The sequence below is a fragment of the Propithecus coquereli genome, unplaced genomic scaffold (genome assembly GCF_000956105.1).
Source record: "Propithecus coquereli isolate 6110/MARCELLA unplaced genomic scaffold, Pcoq_1.0 Scaffold265, whole genome shotgun sequence".
NCBI classification, from domain to species: Eukaryota; Metazoa; Chordata; class Mammalia; order Primates; family Indriidae; genus Propithecus; species Propithecus coquereli.
Window position 1 is genome coordinate 2,013,004 of NW_012148230.1, and position 21,943 is coordinate 2,034,946.

General features: G+C 36.0%; 1 protein-coding gene across 1 annotated transcript in view; it reads left to right on the forward strand.

The window, feature by feature from the left end:
• Nucleotides 1-21,943, forward strand: part of FER (fer (fps/fes related) tyrosine kinase) — a 403,356-nt gene that overhangs the window by 22,723 nt on the left and 358,690 nt on the right. The window contains exon 3 of the mRNA XM_012647371.1: nucleotides 14,881-14,971. The gene's annotated coding sequence lies outside the window, so the exon portion shown is untranslated. The remainder of the gene's footprint in view (nucleotides 1-14,880; nucleotides 14,972-21,943) is intronic.

A 21,943-nucleotide genomic window follows, 5' to 3' on the forward strand; every position in this document is an offset into this window, starting at 1 on the left:
TGTCTTAGTCCATTTGTGCTGCTATAACAAAATACCTGAGACTGGGTAACTTATAACCAACAGAAATTTATTTTTCACAGTTCTGGATTCTGGGAAGTCCAAGATCAAAGCACCGGCAGGTTTGCTATCAGGTGAAGCCCCGTTTCTCATAGATGGCGCCTTTTAGATGTCCTCACATGGCAGAAGAGATGGAAGGGGGAAGGCAGCTCTCTGAAGCCTTTTTATAGGGCATTAATCTCATCCGTGAGAACAGAGCTTTCATGGCCTAATCACCTCGGAGTGATTAGGATCCCCATTCACTCTTAATACCATCACCTAGGGGGTTAAATTCTACCAGATGAATTTTGAAGGGACACGTACGCTGAAGCCGTAGCAATGTTTAATATAATGGTCCATATTCAGATCTCCCCAGTTATCCCTAAAATGTTTTTGAGTTTTTTTGATCCAAGATTCAATCAGGTTTCATGTACTGCATTTAGTTCTTATGCCTCTTTATTCTCTTTTATTTTGGAACAGTCCCCTGCTTTTTCCTTTCCCCTCTATGATCCGTATTTTCTTTTCAGATATATAATTTGTGAATACTTAATGTCTCTTTTGGGAATTGCATAGTTTCTTAGAATATAATTTATCAAAACTTATTTGCAATTTGCTTTTTCCTTCTAGTTCTCTGAGGTTCCTGGAGATAAAATTGTCATTTCCAAGCGTTTTTTTTTTTTCCCAAAACATAATTCCAACTTTATATATGTAGCACATTGGCTGAGGGTTTACATGTGGTTGCGTTAAGTTAAAGATAAGAAAACTAGGAGATTTGTGTTGTACTTGATCCACTGGCGCTAGTCAGCAATTGAAATTCAGGGAGTTCCTCTCTTGTCCTCTCTTGCCCATCCCCACCTTGTAACCACTTGGTTATGTCTAGGAATATATATCTGGTAGCTGTGGACATTATAAAGCAATAGCAGTCTAAGCCTTCGTCTTTGAAAAATATGCAGTTTCAGCTGGGAAATAGATTAAATTGCAAATGATGTATAAGCAAGTTAATTGAGACAGTCATACAGCTAGGCATAACAAGAAAAGAATTTAAGTACAATCTCTCCCTGGGGTAGAATTGTCACTCAGTGAGTGTTATTTTTCTTCCCTACTTATTCTCTTTTGAGTTTCATAGATTTGGTTGGTTTTCTTTAAGAATTATATGGTATTTAAGAACTATGTAGTTTTTTTGGGAGGAGGTAGGAGGTGACTTTTATGCTGTATTTTTAAAGAGGGGAGAATCATATTTTGGTTGAGAGGAAAGGAAGAAAATTTCAATGAGGAAGGGGACTACTCTAGATGATTTAGGGAGGTCTTTGAAGCCTTTTCCTCCTCTTTGCTCCAGCCAGGATTTGGATATACTTTTCATGTGTTCTTAGTACATTTTACACAGATTCATTCTAGCAATTATTGTTGTATTGGAACTGTTTCTTTTCTAATAAGCTCCCTGAGGCTGGGAATGGTACTTTTTATTTCTGTATATTCAGACCTCAGTTAGTGCCTAGCATGTTGTGGGCATTTAATAAGTGCTTGTTGGATGAATGAATGAATGAACAAAGTCTCTTACTAAGATACAGAGCAAAAAGACAAAGATTCCTTTGCTGGTAAACCACAGTAATGGTTGGACCTGTGATTAGACTTATTCATTGCTGAGGTGCTCCATTAGAGGTAGAATTGATTGAGGAACCTGGGATAAGGAACAGGAATGAAACTGTTCCAGTGGAAGCCAAAAGCATTCTACAAGAGGAGTCAAGGTAAGTGTTATGGGAACACAATTGGGAGATTTTTCATAGAAATAGCTATTATGAACCTTTGCCATTTTTTTGAATCAAAATGAATATATTTGAAGGAGAAATAATTTTTAATGTAAGCACTTAATAAATAGAAGTCAATTTTATGTTTTTAGAATAGGAAAATTCTAACGTTATCCAGGGTTTCTTATTAACACTCTTTAGTGGAATTATCAAGCCTACAGAAAAACCAAGAGAATATTATAATGGGCCCCCAAGTACCTGTCACCCAACCAGGTTCAGCAATTTTGTTAGTTTTGTTTCATCTACAAGACTGTAGTTTTTAAAATATTCTATCATAAATAGTTATTTTAAAAGATACTCAGATTTCCCAATTGTCTTTTTATTTATTTATTTACTTATATAAAGTTAAGTGGTACAAGTGCACTTTTGTTACATGGGTATACTGTATAGTAGTGAAGTCTGGGCTGTTAGTGTGACCATCTCCCAAATAGTGAATGTTGTACCCATCAAGTAATTTCTTGTCCCTCATTCCCCTTCTATCCTCCCACCCATCTGAGTCTCCAATGACTATCATTCCACACTGTACACGTGTACATGTTGTTTAGATCCCACTTATAAGTGAGAACATGCAGTGTTTGACTTTCTAATTCTGAGTTGTTTCAGTTAAGATAATGGTCTCTAGATCCATCCATGTTGCTGCAAAAGACATGATTTCATTACTCTTTATGGCTGAGCAGTATTCCATTGTGTGTGTGTGTGTGTGTGTGTGTGTGTGTATACACACCACGTTTTATTTATCCAGTCTTAAGTAGATTCCATATCTTTGCTATGTGAATAGCGCTGCGATACACATATGAGCGCAGACATCTTTTCGACAGAATGTAATTTCTTTTCCTTTGGGTATATGCCCAGTAGTGGGATTGCTGGATAGAGTGGTAAGTCTATTTTTAGTTTTTTGAAAAACCTCCATATTGTTTTCCATAGAGGTTGTGCTGATTTACATTCCCACTAACAATATATAAGTGTTCCTTTTCTCTGCATCCTCACCAACATCTATTTTTATTGACTTTTTGATAATAATCACTCTGACTGGTGTAAGATGATATCTCATTGTGGCTTAAATTTACATTTCTCTGATAATTAGTGGTGTTGAGCATTTTTTTCATATGCTTTTTGGCCATTTGTCTTTTGAAAAATATCTATTCATGTACTTTGCACACTTTTTAATGTGGTTATTATTATTATTATTATTTTTTGGTTGAGTTGTTTGAATTCCTTATTAATTCTAGATATTAGTCCCTGACAGATGCATAATTTGCAAATATTTTCTCCCATTCTCCAGATTGTCAGTTCACTTTGTTGATTGTTTCTTTTGCCTTGCAGAAGCGTTTTAGTTTAGTTCCTGTTTGTCTATATTCATTTTTATTGCTTGTGTTTTTGAGGCCTTAGTTATGAATTCTTTGCCTAGACCAATGTCCAGAAAAAAGGAAAAGCTTTTTTCCTAGGTTTTCTTCCAATATTTTTATAGTTTCAGATCTTATATTTAAGTCTTTGATCTATCCTGTGTTGATTTTTGTATATGGTGAGAGATAGGGATCCAGTTTCATTCTTCCGCATATGGCAATCCAGTTTTCCCAGCACCATTTATTGAAAAGGGTGTCCTTTTCCCAGTGCATATTTTCGTCAATGTTCTCAGAGATCAGTTGGCTATACATATGTGGCTTTTTCTTCTGGATGCTCTGTCCTGATTCATTGATCTATGTGTCTTTTATACCAGTATCATGATGTTTTTGTTACAGTAGCCTTGTAGTATGATTTAAAGTCAGCTAATGTGATGCCTCCTGCTTTATTTTTTTTTTTTCATTGCCTTTTTTTTTTTATTTCAGCATATTATAGGGGTACAGATGCTTAGGTTATATATGTTGGCCTTACCCCCCCTCCCCTCTAAGTCCGAGTTTCAAATATTGTCCATCCTTCGGGTGGTGCGCATTGCACTCTTTGTGTATTCTTTTTGCTTAGGATTAGTTTGGCTATTTGGGCTCTTTTTTGGTTCCATATGAATTTTAGGATTGTTTTTTCTAAGTCTGTGAAAAATGATGTTGGTATTTTTATAGGGATTGCATTGAACCTGTAGATTGCTTTGGGCAGTGTGGTCATCTTAATGATATTAATTCTTCTTATCTATGAGCATGGGATGTTTTTCCCTTTGTTCATGTCATCTGTAATTTCTCTAATCAATGTTTTGTAGTTTTCCTTATAAAGATCTTTCATCTTCTTGATTAAATATTTTCCTAAGTATTCTATTTCTTTTGTAGCTGTTGTAAATGGGATTTTCTTCTTGATTTGGTTTTCCACTTGATCATTATTGGTGTATAGAATGCCACTGATTTTTATACATTAATTTTGTATCCTGAAAAGTTAATGAATTTTTAAAAATCAAATCTAAGAGTTTTTGGGAGGAGTCTTTAGAGTTTTTTAGCTAAAAGATCATATCATCAGTGAACAGAGATAATTTGACTTCTTTTCCAATTTGGATGCCCTTTATTTATTTCTCTTGCATGATTGCTCTGGCTAGGACTTCCAGTACTATGTTGAATAGGAATGGTGAAATTGGGCTTCCTTGTCTTGTTCCAGTTTTTCGGTGGATTGCTTTGAACTTTTGCCTGTTCAGTATAATGTTGCCTGTGGATTTGTCATATGTGGCCTTTATTATTTTGAGGTATGTTCCTTCTATGCCTAGTTTGTTGAGGGTTTTATCATGAAGGGATGCTGAATTTTATCAAATGCTTTTTCTTCATCTGTTGAAATGATCGTATGGTTTGTGACCTTCATTCTGTTTATGTGATGAGTCACATTTACTGATTTGCATATGTTGAACCATCCTGAATCTCTGGAATAAAACTCACTTGATCATGGTGTATTATCTTTGTGATGTGCTGTTAGATTCTGTTTGCTAGGATACTGCTGAAGATTTTTGCATCTATGTTCATTGGGTTATTGACCTGTAGTGTTTTTTTTTTTTTGTGCGTGTGTCCTTGTCTGGCTTTGGTACCAGAGTGATACTGCCTTTGTGGAATGACTTAGAGAGGAGTCCCTCCACCTTGATTTTTGGGAACCATTTCAGAAGGATTGGTACCAGTTCTTTGTGTGTTTGATCGAATTGGGATGTGACTCCATCTGGTTCTGGGCTTTTTTTGAGAGATTTTTTTTTGTTACAAATTTAGTCTAACTATTTGTTATTGGTCTGTTCAAGATTTCTATATTTTCCTGGACCAATTTTGGGAGGTTGTATGTTTCCAGCAATTTATCCATTTCCTCTAGGTTTTCTAGTTTGTGACCATATAGTTGTTCATAGTAGTCTCTGATGATCTTTTGTATTTCTGAGGTGTTAGTTGGAATGTCTCCTTTTTTGTTCCTTATTATGTTTATTTGGATCTTCTCTTTTCTTTTGTTGGTTTGTCTAGCTAGCAGTTTATGGATTTTATCTTTTCTGAGAACCAGCACTTTTGTCTCATTGATCTTTTGTGGTGTTTTTTGGTCTATTTTATTTATTTCTGCTCCGATCCTTGTTATTTCTCCTACTAACTTTGCTTTCGGTTTGTTCTTGTTTTTGTAATTCCTTGAATTGTGATTTTAGATTGTTAATTTGTGATCTTTGTATTTTTTGATGTAGGCATTTAATGCTATAAACTTCCCTCTCAGCACTACTTTTACTGTATCCTGGAAGTCCATTTTCATTTGTTTAAAATATTTTTTAAAATTTCTGTCTTAATTTCTTTCTTGATGTAAGATTGTTCAGGATGTGTTGTTTAATTTCCATGTATTTGTATAGTTTTGAGAATTCCTCTCAGTATTGACTTCTAGTTTTATACCGCTGTGTTCTGAGAACACACTTGATATAATTTTGATTTTTAAAACTTTATTGAGGCTAGTTTTGTCATCTAACATATGGTCTGGGAGAATTTTTCATGTGCTGATGAGAAGAATGGATATTCTGCAGTTGTTTGACAGAGTGTTCTGTAAATGTCTGTTAGGTCCATTTGGTCTAAAGTCCAGTTTAATTCCAGTATTTCTTTGTTGATTTTCTGTCTTGATGATCTGTCTTATGTTGTGAGTGGGGTGTTGAAGTCCCTCACTATTGTTGTATTGCTGTCTATGTCTTCCTTTAGGTCTAGTCATATTTGTTTTATAAATCTGTGTGCTTTGGTGTTGGGTACATATATATTTTGAATTGTTACATCCTCTTGTTGAATTTATCTCTTTATCATTATATAATGACTTCTTTGTCTTTTTTACTGTTTTTGATTAAATTCGGTTTTATCTAAGTATAGCTACCTCTGCTTACTTTTGGTTTCTGTTTGCATGGAATATTTTTTTCCACTCCTTTACCTTTAGTTTATGAGTATCTTTACCATTAAGGTGAGTTTCTTATCAGCAGCACATAGTTTATTAATTTTTTTTACCCATATCTTTTAAGTGGAGCATTTAATTTATTTACATTCAAGGTTAATATTTATATGTGAGGTTTTTGTTCCTGTCATAATGTTAATTTTTACTCAATTGTTTTGTTTCTTTTTTTTCCTCTCTGTCCTTGTGGTTTGGTGGAGCTCTGTCTTGTTGCCATTTGATTTTTTTCTCTTCCTCCTTTGTCTATTTTTTAAATAAAACCTGTGAATTTTATACTTTTATGTATTTTTATGATGGCAAGTATTGACCTTTTGTTTTCACATTTAGAACTCTTGAGTGTTTTTTGTAGGCCTTACCTAGTGGTGATGAATTCCCTTGGCATTTATTTGTCTTAGAAATAGTTTTTTTCTCCTTCATTTATGAGGCTTTTTCTAGTAGGATATAAAATTCTTGGTTGACAGTTTTTTTTTTTTTCTTTTAAACATCTTGTAGGTAGGATCCTAATTTCTCTTGGCTTTTAAGGTTTCTGCTGAGAAGTCTGTTCTTAATCTGATGGTCTCCTTTATAGGTGACTAAATAGTTTTCTCTTGCTGATTTTAGAATTTTTTTTCTTCATATTCACTTCACACAGTCTGTGGTGAAATCTGTCTTGCAATGTGTTTTCCTTGTGTCTGGATGTCTAAATCTCTTGCTTGTCTAGGGAAGCTTTCATCAATTCTTTCCTTAAATAAGTTTTCTAAACTTTTTGCTTTTTCTTGTCCCTTCTGAATGCCTGTGATTTGTAAGTTTCGTTGCTTTATTTACTCCTATTCTTCTCAAAGGGTTTGCTCATTCTTTTTTATTCTTTTTTAAAAATTTTTGTCTATTTTAATTCTATGTCTATTTAATTCTGTCTTCACATTGTGAGATTCTCTCCTCTGCTTAGTCTAGTCTGTTGTTGAAGCTTTCAACTGTATTTTATAATTCCTTTAATGAATTTTTCATTTCCAGAAGTTCTGTTTGGTTTTTGTAAAACTATCTATCTCCCTGGTAGATTTCTCCTTCATAACCTGAATTGATTTTCTGATTTCTCTTGTATCTCATTGAACTTCTTTAAAATCAATATTTTGTTTCCATTATTTGGTATTTCAAAAATTTCACTTAATTAGGATTCAATGGTAGAGAGTTAGTGTGATACTTTGGGATGTCATAACACACTGCTTTTTCATATTCCCTATATTGTTACATTGATTTCTTCACATCTGGAGAGTCACTTCTTATTTTTGAGTTTATTTTTGTTTTGATGGAACTTTTTATTTTCCTGAGGATATGACTCTAATGCATGTTGAGTAGGGCCTTTTGGCTTTGCTTCTGGGTACATTCAGTGGCTAAGACTGTGTATGAATTCCTTGGTTATAGATAGCATTAGCGTGGTGGTTTTCTCAGATGCCAATTGTAGTGGCAGTGTACTAGGTGGGTGAGTGGGCTCATGGCCTCCTGAGAAGCCTGGGTGGCAGAGATCGTGAAAAGGTTATCTTGTTTCCAAGTGCTATGCACTTGTGTCAGCAGATTTTGTATTGGGCTGTGGAATCAACCTCCAGGCCAGTAGTTGGTGCTTGCAGGTAAGATCTGCCCATTGTAGTGGTATCAGTAGGGTTTATGCTTGATCTTCGTTTACCAAGAGAAGTTCTCATGTGTTCCAGGCAATGGACTGGGCTGTGGATCTCTCAGTGGTTTGTGTTCTGCACTCAGCCTTGTGAGGGGGTGATGGTGAAGCTGAGTGGAAGTGGACTGGGGAGGCCCACACTTGGGGCCCCCAGTGGTAGGTGCAAGCACCAGCTCTGATGAGGGTCCGGGGAGCCATCACCAAATACCTGCAGATATGCCTCTGCGAAGACTGGAGAAACTGCTGCTCTACCAAGTTCTTTGCATGTGAAGAGAGGGTAGGCCTAACCTCTTTGTCCAGGCAAGCAGGTTTGGGACCTGCCTCCCTCTCACTCTTCAGATCTTGTGGAGCTCACTCCCCTGTCCTGACCGAGGGAGTGAGTTTGGGCACTTAGTGTAGTCATACACAGTTTGGCTTTAGATTGTAAAGCTATCCCTGTCTGCAGAACTCACTGCCGGGGCAAAAGCACAGCTCTCCTGGCAAATGTCCTCCTGCTCCGTTCCCATGATGGGGGAGAGCCCAATTCCAGTGTCCACAGCTGGAGCACACCCCACACTTGCTTCTCAATTCTGGCAGTGGGGCCCCTCCTCGACTCTGGATCCAGCACTTGAATCCTCAGCCTGAGGCTTTCTGATGCCTGTGGTAGCCCATGCAGCAAGATTGTCAAATTCCACCCAGCTTGTTATGTGAGCCAGGATTGAGAATGGTGTCGTCTTATGGTATCCCACATCTGGGCACTTCCTGATGCCTTTCCTTCTTATAGTATACTGGCTTCTCCCTGAGTTAAGGCCAGAGCTTGGGAGGGACAAGGTGCTTTCCCATGCACAGTTCCCAGGGGAAAGGTAGATCACAGAGGGACTCCCCCTAGCCAACCCCCCCATATTAAGGGCTTCACTCACAGTTCTCAGTTAGACCCTGCCACACAGGCTGCCTGCCCAGCTTCTCTTCCCCAGGATAGGAAGTTTCCTTCACTTTTCCATTGAATTCCTATGTTCCTTCTTGAATACAAGTTCACAGTGTGAATTTCTGATTTCTGCCACGATTTTACTTCTTCCAAGTGGATGAGGCATGCTGGGAAAACCTCTAATCTGCCATCTCAGTAAAACTCTAATTGTCTTTTAAAAAAAATTGAGGTAAAATTCACAGAACATCAAAGAAACCATTTAAAATGTATAATTCAGTGACATTTAGTACATTCACAATGTTGTGCAACTGTCATCTCTATTTTCAAAACATTTTTATCACCCTGAAAAGAAACTCCATATACATTAAGTATTCACTCCCCATTCCCTGGAAATCAAATCAGTCTGTTTTCTGCTTCTGTGGATTTACCTATTCTGGACGTTTTATACAAATGGAATCATACAATATGAAAACTTTTGTGTCTGGCCTCATTTACTTAGCATGTTTTTGAGGTTCATCCATGTAGCATGTATCAGTATTTCATTCCTTTTTGTGGCTGAATAATATTTCATTGTATGAATATATCACATTTTCTTTATCCATTCATCTATTTGTATGCATTTAGGTTGTTTCTACCTTTTGGCTATTGTGACTAGTGTTGATATGAACATTCATATACAAGTTTTTGTTTGAATACCTGTTTTAAATCCTTTCGGGTATATATCCTGGAGTGGAATTGCTGGATCATATGATAGTTTTATGTTTTAATTATTTGAGGAACTGTCAAACTGTTTTTCACAATGGCTGAGTCAGCTTACATTCCTACTAGCAATGTACGAGTGCTTCAATTTCTCCACATCCTCACAAACACATTATTTTACAATTTTTGATTATTGCCATTCTTCTGTGTGTGAAGTGGTATCTATTGTGGTTTTGACCGGCCCTAATGACTAGTAATGTTGAACATCTTTTCATGTGCTTGTTGGCCATTTGTAAATATTTCAGGTTTTAGTCTGAAATGTTGATTCTTGGTGCGCCCATGGCTGAAGAATGACCAGACACGCCAAAGTAAGGCAAGCATGAAAATGAGGTTTATTGAGGAGAGAAAGATAGGAATATAGGGCAAGAGCAAGATATAGGTTTATAGAGCATGATACATACATCACAGATGACAACCAAACCCACTGTTTCAACAAAGGGAGAGCAAAAGAAAGGGTGCAAAAAGGGGCTTGGTTATGGTCTGCGTCTTGTTTTATAGTGCCCAGATTGGGACTCCCTCATGGTTCAGACGTCACCATGGAACCACTTTAATTAGAGAGTTGGGAGTTGCATTACTATGCATGAGGGTTATTCTAGGTCAATTTCTGGACTTTATAGTACCTATGCTGCTCAGCCTGTGGGCTAGAGAGTCCTCTGCATTCTTTTGCAGCTGACGCACTAAGTTGATTGGCCGATTTGTAGGGTATTCGCTCCTCCTCAGATATGGCAGTTGATCGGTAGATTAGGGTGGGGCAGGACCAAGATGGGGGACCTGGGGCCCACTCTTGTCCTTCTTCTCAAGTGGGGCAATTGTACCAAAGCAACAGCACCCACTTTTGTCCCTAGAAGATCTGGAATCCCTTGCTAACTACCTAACATATCTACCATAGAGAAATGTCTGTTTAAATCCTTTGCCAATTTTTAAATTGGGTTGTGTGATGGTTAATTTTAAGTGTCAACTCTACTGGGCTAAGGTACGCTCCACTAACTAGTGAAACTTTATTTCTGGATGTGTCTGTGAGGATCTTTCCAGAAGAGATTGCCATTTGAATCTGTAGACAGAGTAAAGAAGATCTTCACCAATGTGGTGGGCATCATTCATTCTGTTAAATCCATTTTGAATAGAACAAAAAGGAAGAGGGAGGACAAATTTGCTCTGTCTGCTTAAGCTGTGACATCTGTCTTTTCCTGCCCTTAATTATCAGTGCTCCTGGTTCTTAGTCTTTTAGGGTTAGAGCAGGAATTATGCCCCACCCCCTGCCGCCGCCCCACCCTCTCTTCCTCAGGCCTTCTCAATCAGACTGAATTATACCACTAGCAGATCATCGGACCTCTCTGCCTCCATAACCACATCAGCCAATTCCTGTAATATATCTTCTCTTATATATATCTATGTATATCCTATTGGTCCGTTTCTCTGGAGAACCCTGCCAGGTTTTTATCTTTTTGTTGTTGAGTTATAAGAGTTGTTTATATTCTGAATACTAGATCTTTAGGTATATCATAATCATAGATTTATAATTTACAAATATTTTCTCCCAATTTTTGGGTTGTCTTTTCACTCTATTGATAGTGTCCTTTGATGCAAAAAAGTTTTTAATTTTAATGAACTTGATTTATCTATTTAAAGTCCAAATATTTTCCATTGATTTTTCCTTGGCTATCTTGCTCCCAGGACTTATGAGGAGCTTAAGAGATGATAACTCATCATTTCTGTCACTGTCTACTTCCTTATGTGTTCCCATAGTTAAATACATTATTGGGTGAATATTATACAGACCCTGGCTTCTGTTAATGTAGATTATTGGGGCTACTTTTCTTACTGTGATTTCCCATATAATCCAAATGAAATTTTTTCTGTCACATCCTAGTATTTAACTGGATTCAGGCTTTCTATCCATCACTACCTCAAAGTAGTACAAAGGAAAGCAAATATATTTAAGTGTTTCCTTTTCCTTAGGTGCTAGAATATTTCATGCTCAGCTTGTTGTCTATAGTTATTTATCTACAATCTTAATATAAGTATTAAATACTTTTTACCAATATTGGTGGGTTCTGTCTATAATCAATGTTATGAGTAGCTAGGGGAATGTTGGTCAGAGTCATGTATTTCTCATGGCAAATAATTTTAAGTATTATCCTTATCCTTCTCTGTTCACTCATTTTTTCATACTTGTATCTGTGAAACTTGATTTTTATGTTCTTAATCCTCAGTCTTAAAAAAAAAACTTTTTCTTTGTCTTTTTTACATTGTAATGCAAATATCTTTATTATCAAAGTAGAAACTAAAGATACATAAAGTAGAAAGTGACACTCCCACTATTCCCAAGTTTCACTCTTCAGAAGTAGCTAATGTTAAAAAGTTTATATCATTTTGGACTTTTAAAATATGTATATTAAAAAACACCCGGCCAGGCGTGGTGGCTCACGCCTGTAATCCTAGCACCCTGGGAGGCCGAGGCGGGCGGATCGTTTGAGCTCAGGAGTTCGAGACCAGCCTGAGCAAGAGCGAGACCCCGTCTCTACTAAAAATAGAAAGAAATTATCTGGACAACTAAAAACATATAGAAAAAATTAGCTGGGCGTGGTGGCGCATGCCTGTATTCCCAGCTACTTGGGAGGCTGAGACAGAAGGATCGCTTGAGCCCAGGAGTGTGAGGTTGCTGTGAGCTAGGCTGACGCCACGGCACTCACTTTAGCCAGGGCAACAAAGTGAGACTCTGTCTCAAAAAACAAAACAAAACAAAAAAAACCACCCATGTTTATGTATATATAACTTTATAATGGGATGATTTGATATCCATGTTCTCAAATTTGCTTTTGCTACTTATTATTTGATTTCTATGCCCCATGTACTTCCAAAATTTGTTTGATATAACTTTATATTAGAAATATAACATAAGAAGACAGAATCATTGGCAGAGAATAACAGAAAAAATAAGAGTAATTGAATGTATGGGAAGATAAAATTTAAATAGTTTAGGCTGAGGAAAATACATGTTAAGTCTTATTTGTGTTATTGCTGTCTTTGCTATCTCTGTGGAGGTTGTTAGGGACAAGTGCAATAGACAGAGAAGGTCGAGAGAAGTCAGTTGATCAATTAAATGTGTATGGAAAGAAGTAGGGGGGCCTCTGTGCCCCAATTTGCCTTGAGTGGTTCAGATTTACACCTATTGTCCTGGCATAATAAAGAATAGCATCCATTTCACTTTAAAAAGTATCCCAGCTCTTGGTGATGACATGACCGCTTAGAAGGAAGAGTGTCTAGGGGAAGCTGATACGTTTTAGGGAATATAATTTGATTACTGGACTGCTGGAGATGTCTTTGAGGTCAAAGAGTAGATATAGTAGAAATTCAGACTCCGGAGAGATGGGTTGTGGCCTAAAACAAGAATGTTAAAATTTACTTTGCACAGATGAAACAGTTTTGGATTCAGGCTATGGACAATAGCAGTGGGTAGTTGAAATGAAGTTGAATGGAAAGTCTTTGGAGAACAGCAAGATTACAGAGGTTAAAATATCCATGGATGAAGATAAGAGTTTGATTACAGAATAAAATTTTGGGGCAAGTAGAAGATTGATAGGCAGACTTGGAGGCAACAGCAAGGTTAAGGTAGGACTTAATAAAATTGAATGGTGTACATTTCAAAGGAGAAGGGATTTTTGCGTAAGACTGGGAGAATAGTGATTTGGAAATCTCACTAGGGAATCAGAATAATGTTACTTAAGCTCTACTTCTCCCAGTCCCATGAATATGGGTGGTGGAATGTAGAGAAGGTAGGGCTTCCACCTGACAGCACTGTGTTTTGAGAGAGCCAGGGTCCAGATAGGGTGAGAATTTGGAGGGTACAGATTTAGGGAAGTTTATTTATAAATTGAATAGAATTCTAGAGGAATCAATGCAAAAGTTTGAACAGAAGAACAATTTGGGAAGAAAACAGTCAAAAGGGCATGACTAAAGACAAAGGATGTGATGTGAGTGGGGATTAGGCCTTTCCTTTAGGGAAAAGCCTGAATTCCCCAAAAAGTCAGGAATGGAAATGACTTTCCTCCATGTTCTAAGTGGCACATGGTTTGTCTGATCTGGGGTCCCTAAAGGGTTGTCTTACTGCAGGGTAGGGAATGGCTATGGCTTAGTTCATTTAACCCATGACTGATGAAACCGTGTTGGTTGCCATTCTGTTAGTGTATACCTATAATGAACCTATAATATTTGAAAGCACAAATAGAGATTTTGAAAATATTTTGATTTCTTCCCACATTGTTACTCTCTTTGAAAGAAAAATTTGTTTGGCTTTAATTTGAAAACAGAACTCTTTTATAATAATTGATCATATAGAAAATGTAAAAGGTTAAAAGGTATCTAGATAACAGTTATGCTTTTAGAACTTAGGGCACAAAAGATTCTATGCATTATGGCTGTACTTAATTTTTTTAACCTTTTCTTGTTTTTCTTCAAATTAATAATTTTTTTTACAAATACATTTTCTATTTTCCCACCTCTGTACCCTCGCTCCTGTTAAAATACCTACTTAGAAAGAAACCTCCTCTACCACTTGCACTTCTGTCTTCTCTTTGTACCCTTTCTCGTGCTTTATTAGTAATGACTACTTTTTAATGTCTCTCCAACATGCCAGACACATTATATACTTTATCTCATCTAACTTTACAACAACCCTGCAAAGTAGGGATTATTATCCCTAATTTACAGATAAGAAAACTGAACTTCCAGGAAGTTAATTAAAATGCACAGTTATCCGGCTATTAAATGGTAGAGTTAGGATTTGAACCCAGGATTGTCTTTTTTCAAAGCTGCCTCCTCTCTACATCTTTGCAGATGAACAGATACACATATGCACTCCTTTTGTAAGTATCCTTTGAGGCTTATTGGAGATGTTCTTAGTAAAGTCTTTTTGAGTCCCTAACTCAGCTGTGCTAGCTACTTCCTTTCTCTGTCGTCGAAGCACTTTGCACCTCATATTTTTATATTCGATGGAGCCTTCCTCTGTGGCCTCTGGGAATGTTGTGCATTCTTTCTCAGCATTCCCGCTGAGTTTATGACCGATCTGTATTTGTGCACCTATTGAAATATATGGCATTTATTTGTTTCCATGTTTGTCACCTCTAGTAGGTTGTGAGCTTCTTGAGACTAGAGATTGTAATCTTTTTTTTATTCTTTTTTTTGAGACAGAGTCTCACTCTGTTGCTCGGGCTAGAGTGCCGTGGCATCAGCCTACCTCACAGCAACCTCAAACTCCTGGGCTCAAACAATCCTTCTGCCTCAGCCTCCCAAATAGCTGGGACTACAGGCATGCGCCACCATGCCCAGCTAATTTTTTCTATATATTTTCAGTTGTCCAGCCAATTTCTTTCTATTTTCAGTAGAGATGGGGTCTCACTCTTGCTCAGGCTGGTCTTGAACTCCTGAGCTCAAACGATCCTCCCGCCTGGGCCTCCCAGAGTGCTAGGATTACAGGCGTGAGCCACCGCTCTTGGCTGTAATCATTTTTATTTCAGTGTTCCTGTCACTAAGAAATATCTCCAGCAAATAGGTGCTCAATATATGTTTGGTGAATGAATTTTGAATGATTTGATTATATCACTGTTACTTGTGAACTTGTCTGGTTATTCTTACTACACTGCAAATTGTTTAAAGGCAGTAATCCACATTTCATTTATCTTTGTATTTCTAACAATTATTTCTCACATCATTATATAATAAAATGCCTGTTGATTAATATCAATACCTTAAATAAAACATTTCTGTTAACAATTCTGCTCTCCTTAATTTTAAATGTCAGTACTGCAAATATATATATATATATATATTTTAGGCTAGTCATCAGATATATTTTTAAAATAAAAAGATAATAGCTAATTTAAAGGAGAACATGTTCATTTGTTTATAAAATTTCAAAGTTTTTACTCATTCTTTTCTCTTAGTGGGAGATCATCATCCATTTATGTTCTAATACGCCAGTCAATCCAGTGCTATTTCACTTGCATTTAACTTTTATTTTAATTGAGCTAGAAGCAACACTTTCAAATAAAGAAAGAACAGGAGGAGTTTTAAATATTACGTCCATAAGGTAGTCAAGGTCAGCGTATATTAATTGGTGATGAATGATACTGTCTTGGCAGTTGAATTTTGGTGACTGCTGATTTTTGCCTGCTTAAGTGCTTCTGAAAAAAGACCTCGCTTTGTATTCATATGAAGTCAGTTTTTTTGGTTTGTAACTGCGGTTATTACTTGCATGCTGGTGGGGCGGGGGAGGCTTTTTGTGACTTTGTTTTTGTTTTGCTGCAGGCAGCTTAATATTTTATTCAAATATAGTCACTCTATTTTAGACTTCTATCATATTGAAACATATAAAAGGTAAGAAATGCTTTCAGGTAATTTGTTTTATACTTTAACTGGTTAATGATTTTATAGTCTCTATCACTATACAAACATATTCAGATAATGTGACTTGAACCATAAACTGATTTTGATAGGTTTTATTAGTCAAGGATAATAAATTCAAGCTCTATTGAATTTCCTTTTAGCTCCTGAGAATATCTGAGGGAAGAATGAAAGATTTCATATTTCCATTATACAGTTTTTATTCACTTATTTCTGTTTTTATTCTAAATTAACATACCTTCAGTGCCATACTAGAATCTCTTTATCAATGTTAAGATAAAGGAAGTAAACAAATATTTTTCACTATAAAACATCATTTGTGTTAAAATTAATTGCCCTTACTTAAAAGAGAGTAATCAATACAAATTAAACTTTCCTTATGCCATATAAAAACAATATTTCCATCGTTGTACTTAGAGAATGTAAAAGTTGCCAGTTGTGTAACCAAAAGCTGAAAAACAGGAGACATTTTAGACAGATAGTTGCATATACTCTTGTATTCATAAGAAATACCATGAGAAATTGATCATCCTGCCAAAGAAACTAGTTATTTGTTCTACATTTTGCCATTTAATAAGTTCTATTTCTGTTTAAAAATATGGATTTATAGATTCATTTTGTGTAAATTAAACTTCTAATTTTAGAAAATATAATAATTTTAGTGGTTCTTTTAAAATTTTTAATCCCTACTGAATGGTGAATTGAAAACTCAACATGTAAGTACTCACTTGATCCTAAATACCAAATTGAATATCATTAAACAAGATAGATTTCAATAAATCTAAATAGTCTGTAGTTTAGTAGGATTCACCAGTTTCGCTTTAAAAGATACTTTTACTTTTGCTAATATAACAGTCATATACTTTTGTATAATATTCTGTTTCTGCCTGATTTATACTTACTATCCACTAAATTATAGAAATTATCACTTTAAAATCTCATTTTACAAACCTTTTAAAAAAAATGGTTTCTTGTAATAATCTATAATTGAATGCCTACTGTATTCTGGGTAATAATATAGTGCCCAGTGATATAAAGATGAAAAATCTATGATATTTTTGTGTTTCTGGTTAGCTCATAGTTCAGTGGGAAAAATACACCTGAGAAAATAGTTAAAATACATTATAAATGTTATATGAACCATGGATACATACATAGTTCCTGGGATCTGAGAAAGGGAGCACCTAGGTTGACCTGAGTGATGATTGTTATGGGGAAGACTTCACAGAGAATACAACTTTAAAGTTTACTTGTTGATGATTTTCTAGGCAGACAAGGGAGGAAAAACATTTAGACTGAGGGAATAATATCTGCAAAGGCACACAGGTATGAATGATCAGGAGACATTTCAGGAACCAAAAGTGGTAAGTTGTATGACTGTTACAGAGGGTGTGAAGTTGTCTGGGGTCAGCTTTGATTACCAGGCAAAGGGGTTTGAATTTTAACCTGTAAGTTAGGGTTGTAAAATTAATATCTAATATTACAAGTAAAAATAAAATTAATATCTATTATTACCTAGTATCCTAAAGAATGAAGGGAACAAAGTAGGGATTGTAGGGTACTAGAGATGCATGTGCAGTGTTGTGTAACCTCAATCAGTTAATTCATTTATCAGATTTTTTTTTTGTTGTTTTTGAGATGGTGTCTCACTGTGTTTCCCAGGCTGGTGTTGAACTCCTGGGATCAAGCGATCCTTCCACCTCAGCCTCCTGACTAGCTGGGATTACAGGCGTGCGCCACCATGCCCGACCTTAACAGATTTTTGTTGTCTGCTATAGGCAAGGCATTGTTCTAGGCAGGGGAGATATAGTGGGGAACAGAACAGAGTAATTCCCTTCCTGACTGGAAATTACATTACAAATTAGTATATAGTATATTCTCCCTACCAACCCTACCTTTTTGCTTATAACATGATTGTTTAATTTCCTTGCAATTTCTTTTTGTTTTCCTTGTGATTAACATAGGCAACTCTGTCCATACCTCATATTACTTCTGGAATGATATGGCTGAATTTGTGAAACCTTCTCCATACTATTGTTCTTCCTCTGAACTACAGTTTGAGGTCTGGATATTACCTTTTTTAACTGAAATTTGTATTGAGATAATTGTAGATCAACATTCAGTTGTAAGGAATAATACAGAGAAATTCTTTTTATACTTTGCCCAGTTTACCACAATGGTAACATTTTGTAAAACTATAGTATAACATGACAGCCAGGATTTTAACATTGGTATAATCCACTAATCTTTTTCATATTTTTCCAATTTTACTTATACTCATTTGTGTGTGTTTAAGTTCTATAAAACTTTATTGCCTGTCTAGATATATGTATCCACCACCACCATCAAGGTACCGAACAGTTCCAACACTACAAGATTCCCTTGTGTTGCTCTTTTATAACCACACTCACCTCCTTCCTCTACTCTCTACTCTAATGGTCCTAAACCTCGGCAACCACTAATGTGTCCTTTTTCTAAAATTTTGTCAATTCAAGAATGTTATATAAATGGAATCATGCAGTACAGTAATTCCCCCTTATTCACAGTTTCACTTTCTGCAGTTTCAGTTACCTGCGGTCAACCATGGTCCAAAAATATTAAATGGAAAATTCCAGAAATGAACATAAGTTTTAAATCACATGCCATTCTGAATAGAATGATGAAATCTCACACTGTCCAGCTTTGTTCTGCCTGGGATATGAATCCCTTTACCTGGCATATCCACGCTGTGTATGTAATCTGCCCATTAGTCACTTAGTAGCCTTGTTGGTTATAAGATCAATTGTTGTGGTATGCAGTGCTTGTGCTCAAGTAACCCTATTTTACTTACTAATGGCCCCAAAGTAAAAGAATAGCTATGCTGGCAATTCAGATATGATAAAGAGAAGCCATAAAGTACTTCTGTTAAGTGAAATGGTGAAAGTTCTTGACTTAATAAGGAAGAAAAAAATCACATTGCTGAGGTTGCTAAGATCTGTAGTAAGAATGAATCTTCTATCCATGAAATTATGAGGAAGGAAAAAACAATTTGTGCTTAGGATATATAGGGTTCGGTACTATTTGTGGTTTTAGGCATACACTGGGGAGTCTTAGAACATGTCCTCTGCAGATAAGGGGGGATTACTGTATATAACTTTTTGTTTTTTGCTTTAGTCATCAGAATTTCCTGGAGATTCATCTAAGTTGTTGTCTATATTGACAGTTTGTTCGTTTGTATTGTGAGTATTATTCTATGCTATATATAACCAACCATTAACCTGTTGAAGGATATCTGGGCTGATTCTAGTTTTTAGTTACTAAAAATGAAGCTGCTATGAATATTTATTTATAAGTTTTTATGTAAACATATGTTTTAATTTCTCTGGCCTACATGTCTGAGAGTAATTGCTGGGTCATAGGGTAGTTGGATGTTCACTTTTATAAGAAACTGGAATGGCTATATGGTTTTGTTTTCCCATCAGCAGCAACAAATGAGTTATCTAGTTTTTCCTAATATGGGGTCTTTCCATGAACATGGACTATATCTCCATTTATTTAGTTCTTCTTTGATTTCTTTCATCAGAAGTTTATAGTTTTCCTCATACAGATATTGCACATATTTTGTTAGATTTATACTAAGTATTTCATTTTGGGGGGTTACTAATTTCATTGGTATTATATTTTTAATTTCAAATTCTACTTGTTCATTTCTGGTATATAGGAAAGTGATTCACTCTTGTATATTGATCTCATAGCCTGCCATTGCTATAATTGCTTATTAGTTTCAGGAATTTTTTTATTAATTCTTTTGGGTTTTTTACATAGACAAGCCTGTCATCTGTGAACAAAGACAGTTTTATTTCTTTTTTCCCAATCAATATACCTTTAATTTTCTTTTCGTGTCTTCTTGTATTAGCTAGGACTTCCAGTATGCTGTTGAGAAGGAGGGGTGAAAGAGGACAACTTTGCCTTGTTCTGATCTTAGTGGGATTAAAATAATAAAATAATCCTAATTCCCCCTTTCCATCCCTTTTGTCATTGCTGCTGTTCATTTCACTTACACATAAGGATACATAAGCATATCCATACACACACGCAAGCATGCATAATTGAATATATTGTTCTTATGATTTTGAACAAATCATTATGTGTTTGTTAAGAATAAGAAAAATAAAAAAAGTTTTTATTTTACCTTCACTTATTCTTCTCCAATGCTTTTCCTTTCTTTATGTAGATCTCAGTTTCTGACCTATATCATTTTCCTCCTCTCTGAAGAACTTCTTTTAACATTTCTTGGATGCCAAGTCTACTGGCAACAAATTCCCTCAGTGTTTGTTTATCTAAGAAATTATTTCTCCTTTGCTTTTGAAGGATAATTTTGCAGGGTACATTCTAGGTTGTTGTTTTTTTTCTGGTAACATTTTAAGTATTTCATTCCACTCCCTTGTTATTTGCATGGTATTAGAGATAAAATCAATGTAATTCTTCCCTTTGCTCCTTGATAGGTAAAATCTTTTTTCCTCTGGCTTCTTTTCATGATTTTTGCTTTATCTTTGATTTTCTGTATTGTGAATGTGCTATGTCTACTTACAGGATTTTTTTTTTTTTAAATCATGTATCCTGCTTGGTATTTTCTGACCTTTTTGGATTGGTGATTTGGTGTCTGACATTGATTTGGGGAAATTCTCATTCAGTATTGTTTCAAATATTTTTTTTCTATTCTTTTCTCTCTTTTTTCTCCTTTTGATATTCCCATTAAACATATACTGTTAATATACCTTTTATACTTTTTGTAGTTGTCCCACAGTTCTTGGATATTCTGCTTTTTTTTCCAGTATTTTTTCCTGTTTACTTTTTAGTTTTTTAGTTATCTGTTAAGATACCCTCAAGCTTACAGATTCTTTCCTCAACTGTGTCCAGTATACTGGACTGAGCCTATCTGCTTAAATGAATCCAACAAAGGCATTCTTCATTTCTGTTGGATTGTTTTTGATCTTTAGCATTTCTTTTTGGTTCTTTCTTAGAATTTCCATTTTTCTGCTTACATTGCCCATCTGTTCTTGCATGCTGTCTACTTTATTCATTAGAGGCCTTAGCATATTAATCATAGTTTTAAATTACCCATCTGATGATTTCTACATCCTTACCATATCTGAGTGTGATTCTTATGCTTGCTCTGTTTCTTCAAATTGTGTTTTGCCTTTTTGTATGCCATATAAATTTTTCTTGATAGTGGAATCTGATGTCCTGGGTAAAAGGGAGTGCTCTAAATAGGCCGCTAATAATGTGGCAGTAAGATGTTGGGGGATGGGAAGCATTCTATAGTCCTGTGATTAGATCTCAGTCTTTTAGTGAGCCTGTGAGCTTCACAAGTGATGTTTCTCAGCCCTCCTCCTTCCCCCTCAGGTGGGACAGGATGGCTAGACTAGGCTGCAGTTCGGTATTTCCCTTCCTTTAGGTCAGGTAGGCCCTGATAAAACCCCAGCTGATTAGTCTCTGTTTAAACAGTTTCTCCTGAGTGCAGACCTTGTTAAGAACAGAATGCTCTGGCTTATTTCAAAATGATTCTGTTTCTCCTCCTGTCAGAAGCATGAGGGTATTTTTCTCCAAGATTCACTGTAAGAACCAGATGGAATTCCTGGAAGTAAAACTCACAGAAGTGTGGAGGCCCTCCTATGAGTGGCGTCCCCCTGAAATTTTTATCTCTCTCACTTGTCCACACTTAGCTTTCAAGAGTTTCTCATTAAGGTTCAGATTTTCCTACCTGAAAACATGATGCGATTCTCTGTAGGCATCTGTCTGTCTCTCCAGTTTGGGGAACAGTGGTTTTCCCTGTGACTTCATTTCTCACACTGATCTAAGAAAAGTTATTGATTATTTAGGTTGTTTAACTTTTTACTTGTTAGGATGGAGGGGTAGGGAGATATTGGCTGGGGTTGAGTTTGGTTTAGTTGGAGGTCCTGAAATTTACTCTCTTTTTTTAATTTTTTTTTATTTCAGCATATTATGGGGGTACAGATGTTTAGGTTACGTATGTTGCCCTTGCTCCCCTCCGCCCCCCAAGTC